The sequence below is a fragment of the Coenobita brevimanus genome, chromosome 6 (genome assembly GCF_032717465.1).
Source record: "Coenobita brevimanus isolate Jiangsu-jjx chromosome 6, ASM3271746v2, whole genome shotgun sequence".
Taxonomy (NCBI): domain Eukaryota; kingdom Metazoa; phylum Arthropoda; class Malacostraca; order Decapoda; family Coenobitidae; genus Coenobita; species Coenobita brevimanus.
Genome location: NC_136959.1, coordinates 66,229,261 through 66,242,008, shown reverse-complemented (window position 1 = coordinate 66,242,008; position 12,748 = coordinate 66,229,261). Strand labels below are relative to the sequence as shown.

At 41.9% G+C, this 12,748-nt stretch overlaps 1 protein-coding gene across 1 annotated transcript in view; it reads right to left on the bottom strand.

Moving 5' to 3' along the window:
• ktub (Tub domain-containing protein ktub) overlaps window positions 1-8,679 on the bottom strand; it is a 315,976-nt gene extending 307,297 nt beyond the window's left edge. The window contains exon 1 of the mRNA XM_080272862.1: window positions 8,627-8,679. The gene's annotated coding sequence lies outside the window, so the exon portion shown is untranslated. The remainder of the gene's footprint in view (window positions 1-8,626) is intronic.
• Window positions 8,680-12,748: the final 4,069 nt, after the last annotated feature.

The following is a 12,748-nucleotide window of genomic DNA, read 5'->3' as shown; positions in this document are numbered from 1 at the left end:
ATACCTAAAATAGACCATGACATTTGTGTGGTCTGTAAATCTATGTAACAATGTCATTTTTCTCCCCTCTTTTCTGTCTCCCTCCCTCATCCATCTCCCCTTTCCCTGTACCTCACCTCCCCCCACTTCGTGTCTCCCTCCTCAATATCCCTCTCAATTCCCTTTCTTTCCTGCTCCACCCTCTCCTCCCTTCCCTCATCCCTCTCACTGTCCCATCTCATTCCTACCCTCCCTTCCCTTCTTTTTCTCCCTCTTCAATCCACTTCCTCTCGCTTTCCCCTCTTCTCTCCTTTCCCCCCAAACCCGTCTCTCTCTCTCTCTCTCTCTCTCTCTCTCTCTCTCTCTCTCTCTCTCTCTCTCTCTCTCTTCTCGCCTCCTCTTCCGTTCTGCTGGATTGGCCTCTCGTCCCTAAAAAAACGCAATAAACCTGAGAGAGAGAGAGAGAGAGAGAGAGAGAGAGAGAGAACGGTAACATGTTGTTCAAGGAAAAATACAATAAACGAGAGAGAGAGAGAGAGAGAGAGAGAGAACGTTATGAAGAAATACAGGCCAACTCCAAGTCTTAAGAACGTACGAATTCATGTGAAGGTGGCTCTTGACGTGTGTGTGTGTGTGTGTGTGTGTGTGTGTGTGTGTGTGTGTGTGTGTGTGTGTGTGTGTGTGTGTGTGTGTGTGTGTGTGTGTGTGAGAGAGAGAGAGAGAGAGAGAGAGAGATGGCCCTCAGGATCTTGCCTTCCCCACGAGATCTGTAATTCAAGGAAGGCACTCCTGACAAGGGGGGGATGAGGAGGAGGAGCAGGAGGGGAGGGAGGAGGAAAAGCAGGAGGAAGAAGAGGGAAGGAAAGAGGATGAGGGAAAAAGAGGAAGTAAGAATGAACGAGGAAATGGGAAGAAATGGAGAAGAGGAAAATAGGAGAGACAGGAAGGAAAGAATGAGGAAGAAAAGAGGAAAGGGAGGGGAAAAAATGACTAAGCAGAAAGAAAATGGAAGAATTAAGAGAAAGTAGGAAAAGGGGGACACAAAGAAACAGAGGATAAAGAGAAACTAACAGAGTAGGAAGACAGGGATGAAGCACACGATGAGGAAGAGGAAGAGGAAAAGGGAGAATGAAGGACAGAAGGAGGAAGGAGGAAGAGGAGAGACCTACGATGGAGGAAGGAAAGAAATGTGGAGCCAAGACAGAAAAAATGAGGATGTGAAAATAGAAAAGGGGAAGACGGAAAGGATAAGAATGAAATGCAGTCGACGTAAAAACAGAAACAAGACAAAAAAAAAAAAAGAATTGAAGAGAAAGAGAGAGAGAGAGAGAGAGAGAGAGAGAGAGAGAGAGAGAGAGGATGAAGGAACAAAATGGGGAAGAAGTAGAGAAATTTAATAACATAAAGACACGGAAGAAATAAACGGGGATAGAGAAGACAGATAAGGATGAGAAAGATACAAAATTAGGAAAAGAACAAGAAAATATAAACAGATGAAAGAAGAGAGGAAAGGAGGAAAGCAGGATAACAAACAGGAAGCGCAAAAGGGAAGAAAGAACAGAGAGCACCGAGAAAGGTGAAGGATGCGAGGTACAAAAATATGAAAGATAAATATAAAGGTGAGAAAGAAGACAGAAAGAAGTGAAGACACAGAAAAGACAGCAAGAGGTGAAGGAAGCGAGGTACAGAAGAAATAGGCCAAACAAATATACAGAACAAAGAATGAAAGATAAAGATCCAGAAAATACGAAAGCACAGAAAGGAAAGAAAGAAATTACGAGACAGACAAGAGCAGACGGAATGAGGTTGACGAAGAGAAAAACGGAAAACTTATTTTAAAAATGAAAAGGGGAAAATGACTGAATTGGCTGGGCACATATACTTTAATTCTGAAAAATGGGCGCTGTTTTATCCTGACAGTAAACATGAAAAGTGAGTTGAGAGAGAGAGAGAGAGAGAGAGAGAGAGAGAGAGAGAATATCCCATCCATCACATATCAAGGCACGCAGGACATTACAATATAAACAAACAAACGCGAACCATAAACACTGATAAAGGGGACTGTATTATCACCTAAGAGGCATTATCGTGGATTATTTCAAAGTTTTCTCCAAAGAGAAGAAGAAAAAGGCACTAAACACGCGCAGCTCTCATAAGCCGAATAAAATCGTCTGGCAGTAGCACGAAGCAAAAATGACATTCTTAACGTTAGGGATTAAAAAATATATATAATAAAAACTGATAAATATGTTTGTCTGTTGACCGGTACGTGAGTGACGCTGGATTAAGTCAAAAGTTCTCTCCATGATGAAGAACCTCCCCCTACCTTAACATACACCTAGCGTCAAAACAATAATATAATCCAGTATCACTACATCCTCAAAACAGAGAGAGAGAGAGAGAGAGAGAGAGAGAGACAGACAGACAGACAGAGACAGAGACAGAGAGAAAGAATCCTTCCCCACCCACGACATCATCATTATACACAGCGGGAGGTCCAGCATAAACCAACTACACGCACCATAAAAGCATTGTTATTCGCACCCATGCACTATCTTCACAGGGTGTAATCAGCAGTTAACTCGATTCCATACATTTTTACTTCATTTATTTAATCATTTCTCCCATCACATGGAAATAGGGGTGTAATTATTATAACTCACCACACCAGTGGTGAGGTATTTAGTTCTTGTCAATATTATTATTATTATTATTATTATTATTATTTCGTAAGAAGTAAATTGCTCGTATTCGCTCAATTTAAAAGCCAACGGGCATCATACTTGGCCATCTGAGTCCCCCAGCTAGCGGCTTCATATGACCCAGCATCATCAAGTTCCCTGTACCGGTGTTCTAGCTACAGTACAGTACATCCAAAAACCTATAAAAATAGCCCATTCGTGGATTCTCAGAAACCGCTAAAGGTACAGACTTGAAATTTTTATGGGATATAGCCAAGGTTGGGAAGCAGATCTGGAATGACTATTGTCCCATTTGGGCCGCTAGTTTCTGATATCGTCCAGGATTCAATGGAAAGTAGTTTGGGCTCCGCCATTTGTGCTCTACAAGGATTTTGTTGCTTTCACCTTCGCCCAACGTGTTTGATACTCTTCAAGGTGGGTCCTACTACACCAGCTCTTCACTTCAAATTGCTCACTATATGAAGGGCGTTGAAATCACCAGGTCCAGCGATAGCTACAATGTTAGGAAATTTATAGTACTCCTTATGCCTGTTGTTTGTTTTTTTCTTAATGTTCGTTACTATAATTTCGTAGCTGATAATTACTGCAATTTGTGTTTATGCTTATTTAATACTTGATATATCAATAGTTTGAGTCCTGTCTTAGGACGAGTCATCTTGCTCAATATACTAGTATTTTAAGACCTATTTATATCTAAGTATTAGGAGGACATATCCAGAAGAGATCTATTATCTAATCCTTAGTGTCTGAATGATATGTACTGAGGACACCTGCACAAGACGGATGACCATGTGGTGAGTTACTGAAAATGCTAATGACAATTTCCGTTTCCTAGTTATTATTATTATTATTATTATTATTATTATTATTATTACTGCTACCCACCTAGTGCACTACCGGTAAAATGGTTTAGATAATACTGCTGTTCATGCTGATAAAAATACGTATTTTCTTATTTCATCTACATTATATTTCCTTTTTTTTTTTTTTACCCACTCCAGACACTGGTGGAAATGAGATTAGGGTGATGATAATTTCTACTTACGTTTTTAGTCTTTACCAATGCCATACATTAGCGGAAAACTGAGTTATAATGATGATGTCAAGCTATGCTATTTTTACTATACCCGTCCTCGTGGTGCGAGAGCGGATATTATGCTTTAGAGAACGCGCGCGTGCGTGCGTGTGTGCGTGTGTGTGTGTGTGTGTGTGTGTGTGTGTGTGTGTGTGTGTGTGTGTGTGTGTGTGTGTGTGTGTGTGTGTGTGTGTGTGTGTGTGTGTGTGTGTGAAGAAAATAACTAAAAATTAGTACAAATAGTAACTACATAACAAACAGATCGCTAACGCCTTGGGTACGAAGTATGATCACACAATTTGTTTTATCCAGCGTACAGTATAATTTCCATACTGACGGGAATAACGCCATCTCCATAAACCGTACGTATCTTCTGACCTATGTATTCTGTTGACTTATCGATGAGTCTGTGCGACGGTCTTTAAAAATGGTAGTTGCCAAAAATGTGGGGAAGGGGTCGTGTTGTGTGAGGGTGCCTGGGGCCTTACAACCTGCACCATCCTCCTACCACACCACACCACACACCATACTACCACACCGTATTACATCACACCAAACCACACAACAGTACTATCACTTCATACCACACCACACTATAATACTACCACACGACACCACACCACACTAATACCACACACAACACAATACAACACCACACCACACTAATACCACACACAACACAATACAACACCACACCACACTAATACCACACACAACACAATACAACACCACATCACACCACACTAATACCACACACAACACAACACCACACCACACTAAATACCACACACAACACAATACAAAACCACACCACACTAATACCACACACAACACAATACAACACCACACCACACTAATACCACACACAACACAATACAACACCACACCACGCTAATACCACACACAACACAATACAACACCACACCACACTAATACCACACACAACACAATACAGCATAACACCACACTAATACTACACACAACACAATACAGCACAACACCACACTAATACCACACACAACACGATATGACACCACACCACACTAATACCACACACAACGCGATACAACACCACACCACTCTAATACCACACACAACGCGATACAACACCACACTACCAGCATATTCCACGCCATCCACCACTCGTACTATCCCATATCATTCCACCACCACACTCTGCCCAACACCACTCCACTACCACACTATCGTACCACGCCACACCACCACCGCACACATGGGGTGATATTGGTGTGGGTGAGGGTGCAGTACAGGTTCGAACCCCCCGGGAAGAAAGCTAGACTACTTCCATACCAATGACACATGACTGCCTCCCCTGCCTTGCCTCTCTCTCTCTCTCTCTCTCTCTCTCTCTCTCTCTCTCTCTCACACACACACACACACACACACACACATACTGACAATGCATGTGTGAAGCCTTTATCCGTGAATAATGTACCTGTATGCAAATTAACCACAAGTGAAATGCAAGTGAAGACAGTAAGTACTTTCGAGAATTACTTTTTTAGACAGTCACAGTGATCTGTCTGAAGATATAAGCCACAAAAATACTTCATGTCTTTACATCCACATCTCCGGCAGTAAATTTATAAAGACGAATTATTAAGAAACATCCCCTAGAGACAGGCAAGGTAACAGAGGATAACCCTGTAGCAGGCAAGGGGGTCTTAGTTATGTTATTCTAGCTAACCTGACGCCTGTGTTCCCCTCCCCCTCTGACATCCAGGTTCCCACACACCTGGCCGTGAGAGTAATGGCCACCACTACCAGAATACGCCCACCACCCAAGGGACACACGACACGACAATTTATACGGTGTACCTGTACCAGCTCTTACCCGGCTGTGTGTGCGTGTCTTGCACACACACACATGAAAAGTCAGGACAAATACGAGCCATATCTAGTGGAGTTCAATTTGGTAGGAATAGTTTGTTGTTGTCATAGCCGATTGTCACACACACACACACACATACACACACACACACACACACACACACACACACACACACACACACATATATATATATATATATATATATATATATATATATATATATATACTTATGTTTAATATTGTATGAGAGCGAGAGCGAGAGAGATTGTAAGGCACTCTTCCCCCCAGTACTGGACCTACTGTACAGTATAGCCAAGGCATTCCGTCATTGTACCCGCTTCACCAACCCGTTTTCTCTCTCACTCACCCCTTTCCCTTGTTAAATCAGCAAGGGCAGTGCTCTACCTTTGTGTTTTCTCTTCTCCCTGTTTGCAACTTTTTTTTTTTTCAGCGTGACTCTCTCTCTCTCTCTCTCTCTCTCTCTCTCTCTCTCCAACACGCCGGATGTGGTGGTGGTTAAAACAGACCTTAGCGGATCAGAGTGGAGAGAGAGAGAGAGAGAGAGAGAGAGGGGGGGGAATCTTCTTACACACACACACACACACACACACACACACACACACACACACAGCATAAAAACACTATCAATGAACTATGCTTTTGCCATGTAAACACAGTAATATAATAAATACAAAATTACAAGAGTTCCCTGCAGCTGTTGCCATGGAAACACATCTAAACATAAAAACACGAGATCACAGCACACCGTTGCCATGGAAACACTTATTTTTTTTTTTTACCGAGGCTAAGATGCACTTCACTAGTTGGTGATGATTGGCTGAAGGCAACATGTCTGAATAACATTTACTATCCCATAATTTTCCCCTCAGATATATGTTGTCAATCAATAATACTAACGAGTAAAGAGATTATGAAGTTACCTGTTGCATTCAGACAATCATCACCAATCTGTCAACTGCATCTTCGCCTCGATTTAAAAAAAAAAAAAAAAAAAAAAAAAAAAAAAAGAGTAGGTATGATCTCAGAAAGAAAGAAAAGCCAACACAAGATGGGATGACGACCTTGTTGCCATGGAAACGAACTAACAAAACAAAAGATCGAAACAATACCTACGCATTACCACAGTAAAAAAAAGAAAAAGAAAAAGAAAAAAAAGAAACGCAAAGCAAAAGCCAGGGATGATAACCACGCTGTTGCCATGGAAACACAAACAAAACAAAACAAAAACGATCAAAGGGCGCTGTTCCCACGGAAACACTAAATTCCTGAATCCCGCTGACGTCCGTTTGCACTCTCATTTCTGACACCAGACGATTTTCTTCAGCTTAGGAAAGGCCTGTCATACTGGAGGGGTTTATTACGGCTACCTCTCACCCCTCTACTTCAATAAGTCTGCCCTACGCTGAATAAAATCGTCAAATGATGGAAAGAATGATCAAATAAAGTGAACAGTAAAAATCAAACATAAGAAAACACTAAAAAGACAAACACTACAGGAATACCAAAAACGCATCACCGTCATGGAAAAATAATGAAAAAGGAAAACATAGACACAAGATCAGGGAGTCACGCTGTTGCCATGGAAACAACAATATGAAATACAAATTCATTCTGTTCATATCCAAGAATAACACACACACACACACACACACACACACACACACACGGCCCCCAAAACATATATCTAACTTCTGCCCACTTCCAATACGAACAATGCATTAAAAAAAAAAAAAATACAATCACATAAAAAAAATGACAACAACCAGAAAAACGTACAAAACAATACCATCACGCTTGACTAGAGAACAAAGTGACTCTCCCTCTCCGCCTGCGACAAGTGAGAGCAACGGGAGACGAGCAGACCAATAATTACACGTCAGGGCCCCAAGGCAGAGAATCTAAATGAGTCTCCCCACGCACGCACACAGGGAAAATGGGAAGTGGGTCCTCGCGGCCTGGGTTCAATCGATATGGCCGCGTTTGTTATTCCCTGTACTTACTCTTACCTGTTTTGCAAGACGCCAGGTAAATGAGAACAACACAAGCCTGTCTTGTTCTTGGAGAAAACTTTGAAATAAATCTTCCCTACAATCAAAGCATGTATCCTAAAGTACACCAGCCATTATTATTATTATTATTATTATTATTATTACCCCAACAGTTTCAGAATGCCACGTAGGTAACAAGGTTGACGAAGGTTCTTGTTATTCCAGGGCTGTTGCTGGAATTATAAGTTGCCTATTTCTATGTTCTTTTGGCTATTAAGTCCACAGTAAATTAAAGAAAATTGCCTACAAAGTTTCCACTGCTACCTATAACTCACAATTAAATGTTACAGACGTTTTATGATGGAAGGACACCTGTAATATGGTGCTGGATTTTTTTTATTTAATTTGTTTTTCCTTCCTCTGTTCACCTGCAGTAAAATAATAATAATAATCATAATAATAATAATAATAATAATAATAATAATAATAATACTCTGCAAGCTTCCCCCAAATACAATACTACATGGATGAGAAGGAACGTTTCGACATTTCAGACACATCCCTGGCTAAAAAAAATAATAATAATAAATAGGAAATATAATAAAAATAAAACAAAATAAATAAAGGTTTACCGGATATAATAAACAATTTTGCTCGAACCCGTTCCAGCGTGGTGGCGGCGACCGAAAAGCCGGACATGGTAACTTCCTTTACTCTCAATCTTCCTGCTGCCACTGACTCTCTGCTGGGTTTACATCACGGGAATATTAAACGAACTACAATCAGGCCACGCTGACTTACGGTTTACCCCCGTCGCTACACATAACCAATGAATGATAACGCAGTGATTCCAATAACCCACTTACCCCCGTTTTCCTCTGTTCCATACACACTTTTCACCCTCTTGGATGTAGTGTATGCGTAAGAAAGAAAGAAAGAAAGAGAGAGAGAGAGAGAGAGAGAGAGAGAGAGAGAAATATTAGAGAAAACTGTTTAAGGGGTAACTAACCTGCTTAAGGAGTTTCTGTTGCCTGAGCGCGGCCTCCTCGTCCACAGAGCCGGGGATGGCCTGAGGGGTGGTGTTGGCGTTGGTCATCCACCCTGACGATGACATGTTGCTGCAAAATGGGTAAAAAAATGTTCATCACTCACATCCACATCCTGGCTGAATTAAAGACCTCACGCATGCACAAAGGCACACATAAAAACTCAAAATCCTCACCCATCCACCTCTCTCTCTCTCTCTCTCTCTCTCACACACACACACACACACACTACTTTCCACCATTACAAAGTGTCTGAAGCTCCCACCACTCATTCTCAGCTGAGTAAAAACGTCTGGCGTCAGCTGGAATACATTACTAGAGTTGTTCCGAGCATGAGAAGGTTAAAATATACTTGGATTACCCTCCTGACATTTTCTTTAACCCCCTCGATCCGGGTGACGTTTTTTTTAAGTTTATTCTTGCTGCTACCGGACGAATTTATTCAGTTTTGTTAAGACCTATGGTTGTGAGGGGATTTGATAAGGCATACGTAATCCCTCCAGTTCACAATGAATCCTAAACTGACTAAAACCGTCATAAGGGGGCAGGAGCAAAAGGATGCCCCGGACACGATACGGCAAATCATACTGTGCTCTCTTTACTCTAACTTGGTCCAGATTGTCATCCTTTTCCAATTCATTTCACGTAGTTCAGTGGCAGAAAATGACAGCAGTGCTAATCTATTGCAACAAGTGAACACTGAAGACAGAGAGATGGTAATTTTAGGCCAAGTTAGTGTAAAATGGGTACAGAACTCCTTTTCAGACACCAGTTGTCATGTGCGGACTAGTGTTTTGGCTCTGGGTGCGGTAGTATTCTTAATCCACTGAACCCGGCGACTTTTTCTTTGCTTGTATGTTTATCTTTCTTGCCTTCGGACAATTTGATTCAGCTATGGAGAGTATTTTCGAAATGAATGAGTTTGATACTGCCTCCATTAATTCCTTCAGTACTAGCGGTCCTTCTTAACCTGAATAAAACCGTGTCAAGTAGCAAGAATGAGATATAAACAGTACTGAAGACCTAGTGAAACCGCAATGAAGGGGTTAAAACTGAGAGGACGAGGGGGTACGAGTGTGCAAGTCCCCACTATCTGAGAGGAGATATGGAACAGCTGCATGCATTAAATTTACTGGTAACTATGATATGCCACACTACCACAACAAAGCGTCGGCTGGAATTGTTGTGGTGGGTGGTGGAGCTGGGGGGAGTACAACATTTTGTGAAGATGGATGTTGTAGACTGACTGGTACGTGCGTGACGATGGCTAAAATCAAACTTTTCCCCGAGAACAACAACATACGCACATAAAGTAAGCACGCACCGCTCTCATATTCCTAGAAGATACAGATGACAACTTCCCTGGACAGTATCATGAAGCAACATTACGAAGACAATAACAAGAAAGGTAATACACTGCAACAGGTGTACTTAATTACTTTGCTACGATACCTTATCTTGAGCAGGGTACCAAACGATTTCGCTCGACTTAGCAACGATCTCTAGCAGCAAAAGGAAGAATGAAGGCAATATTTAACCCCTCAGCTCGAAAATCCCTCCTGGGCTGAACAAAATCGTCTGGAGATAGCAGGAATAAAATCTAAAAAAGACGTCGTGGCAGTGAGTGTATTAAAGAGATGAGTCTGTGGGGCTGGGTGGAGGGGAGGGGGGCTCTTGAATTATTTACCGAATATCGATGTGACCAACGCTTATACACACACACACATCATATGGAATCTCTCTCTCTCTCTCTCTCTCTCTCTCTCTCTCTCTCTCTCTCTCTCTCTCTCTCTCTCTCTCATACCGCACATACCAAAGCCCCATATTCCGTTACTGGTATAACTCCAATCTTGCTCTACCTCACGCTTGCCTATTTATATCACTTCCTCCCATACTATCACCACCACCACCACCACCACCAGCATCTTCCTCTTCTTCAAACACCATACCGTCACCATCATCATCATCATCATCATCATCATCATCACAATAAATCATCTGTATTATTAACATTATACAGGCTACATCCTTAGCATCACCTGCCACCATCACTATCATTCACAATATTTACCACTACCCTCACTATCACCACCCTAACTACCAACATACCCATTATTATCACCAACGCAACGACCATCACCATAACTACCACCAAACTCATACTACCATCAGCAAAACCACGATCACCATAACTACCACCACACCCATTACTACCGCCTACACAATCTTATCCATCACTATAATTATCATCTCACACCATTACTACCACCATAAAAACCACCATCACCATAACTACCACCATCAACGCAAACACCATCACCATTACTACCACCATGAAAATCACCGTCACCATAACTACCACCATCAACGCAAACACCATCACCATTACTACCACCATAGAAACCACCATCACCATAACTACCAACAACAACGCAAACACCATCACCATTACTACCATCATGAAAACCACCATCACCATAACTACCACCATCAACACAAACACCATCACCATACCCACCACTTCATGCACTATACCATCACGACAACGACACCATCCCTATAACGACTATTATCTACCACACTACCACAGCAACCACTATTACTACACCACACTTACCATCACTTTAACAATCACCATCACCACGGCTACCAATATTACTACTACTACAACCACCACCAACACAATCACCATCACCACCACCAAGGCCACCAATATTACTACTACTACCACCACCACCAAAACCATCACCCTCCCCCTCTCTCTCTCTCTCTCTAGTTTCTGTAAATGCAATCAACCAATCTTGTGTATATATCTGAGGATGTTAGTGGTAAAGGAGAGGGCTAGTGACCGCAATACGTGAGATCAATGAGGGTGGGGGCGGGACACAGCACCTGAATTTCGTTATAATTGACTTCCATTAACCTTCTCAATACCAGGATTTCTATCGAGTGAGCAAAATCGGTGATCGTTTAAATGGATTCCAGGGTGTGAATGTACTGCGGAGGAAAGGGTGAGTCGAGATACTTTTATGAATGCTTTCCCTCTGCTGAATAAAATCGTCTGGTGTCAGCCGGAATCAAGCACCCACGTACACCGACAGCATCCACACGGTTAACCATTCACCAGGCACACCAACTTAAAAAAATCAGAATCATCACACCAGTCCCAAATGAAACTGTCCTGTCATCCTATAAGTCTCCTAGCATATGCCGTAAAAAAAAAAGAAAAAAATCGTCCGATGGTAAGACGATGGGGAAAAAAAGTCGGTCCATCTTCCTCAAGGTAATACTGGGCATTACTTCATACCTCTTTTATTACTTCCGGTCTTACCTCAGTTCAAAACACTGCCCAGCGGTGGCAAGTACAAAACAAAATGACGTCAACATACTGAAGGGAATTACGGAGTGATTCTAGACCCTTCATCGCGAAAAGTCTCTCTCTAAACTAAATACAGTCGTTCGGGAGTAGCAGAAATAAATAAATAAATAAATAAAGTAATTGGCGTAAATCGTCTCGCCCACGCTGAATAAAATCGCCCGGCAGTTGATGAAGATTAAGATGGGACGCCGCCGTACCAAAGGGACTAAGAATTAAGTTGTCTGATATAGGTTAAAAAAAAAAAATAATAAGTGTTCCATTTATCATGCTTTAAGTTTCTGAAAAGATAATTTGGATTTGTTTTCTTTCCTCTTACAAGAAAGCGTGCCGTGGCTTGCTCGCGTGATCAGGTAGGTACACACACACACACACACACACACACACACACACACACACACACACACACAAACGTACACATTCATACATACATAACCTACTCATCCTCTCTCTCTCTCTCTCTCTCTCTCTCTCTCTCTCTCTCTCACACACACACACACACACACACACATATTCATACATACATAACCTACTCATCCTCTCTCTCTCTCTCTCTCTCTCTCACACACACACACACACACACACACACACACACACACACACAACAAAAACTCATAGGTGTGACCTTGTGATTACGGTGGAAATCATGAAAACTGAAACTAACTTTCGTGGTGAGGGGAAGGATTACGAGGATGTGGCACGGACGGAG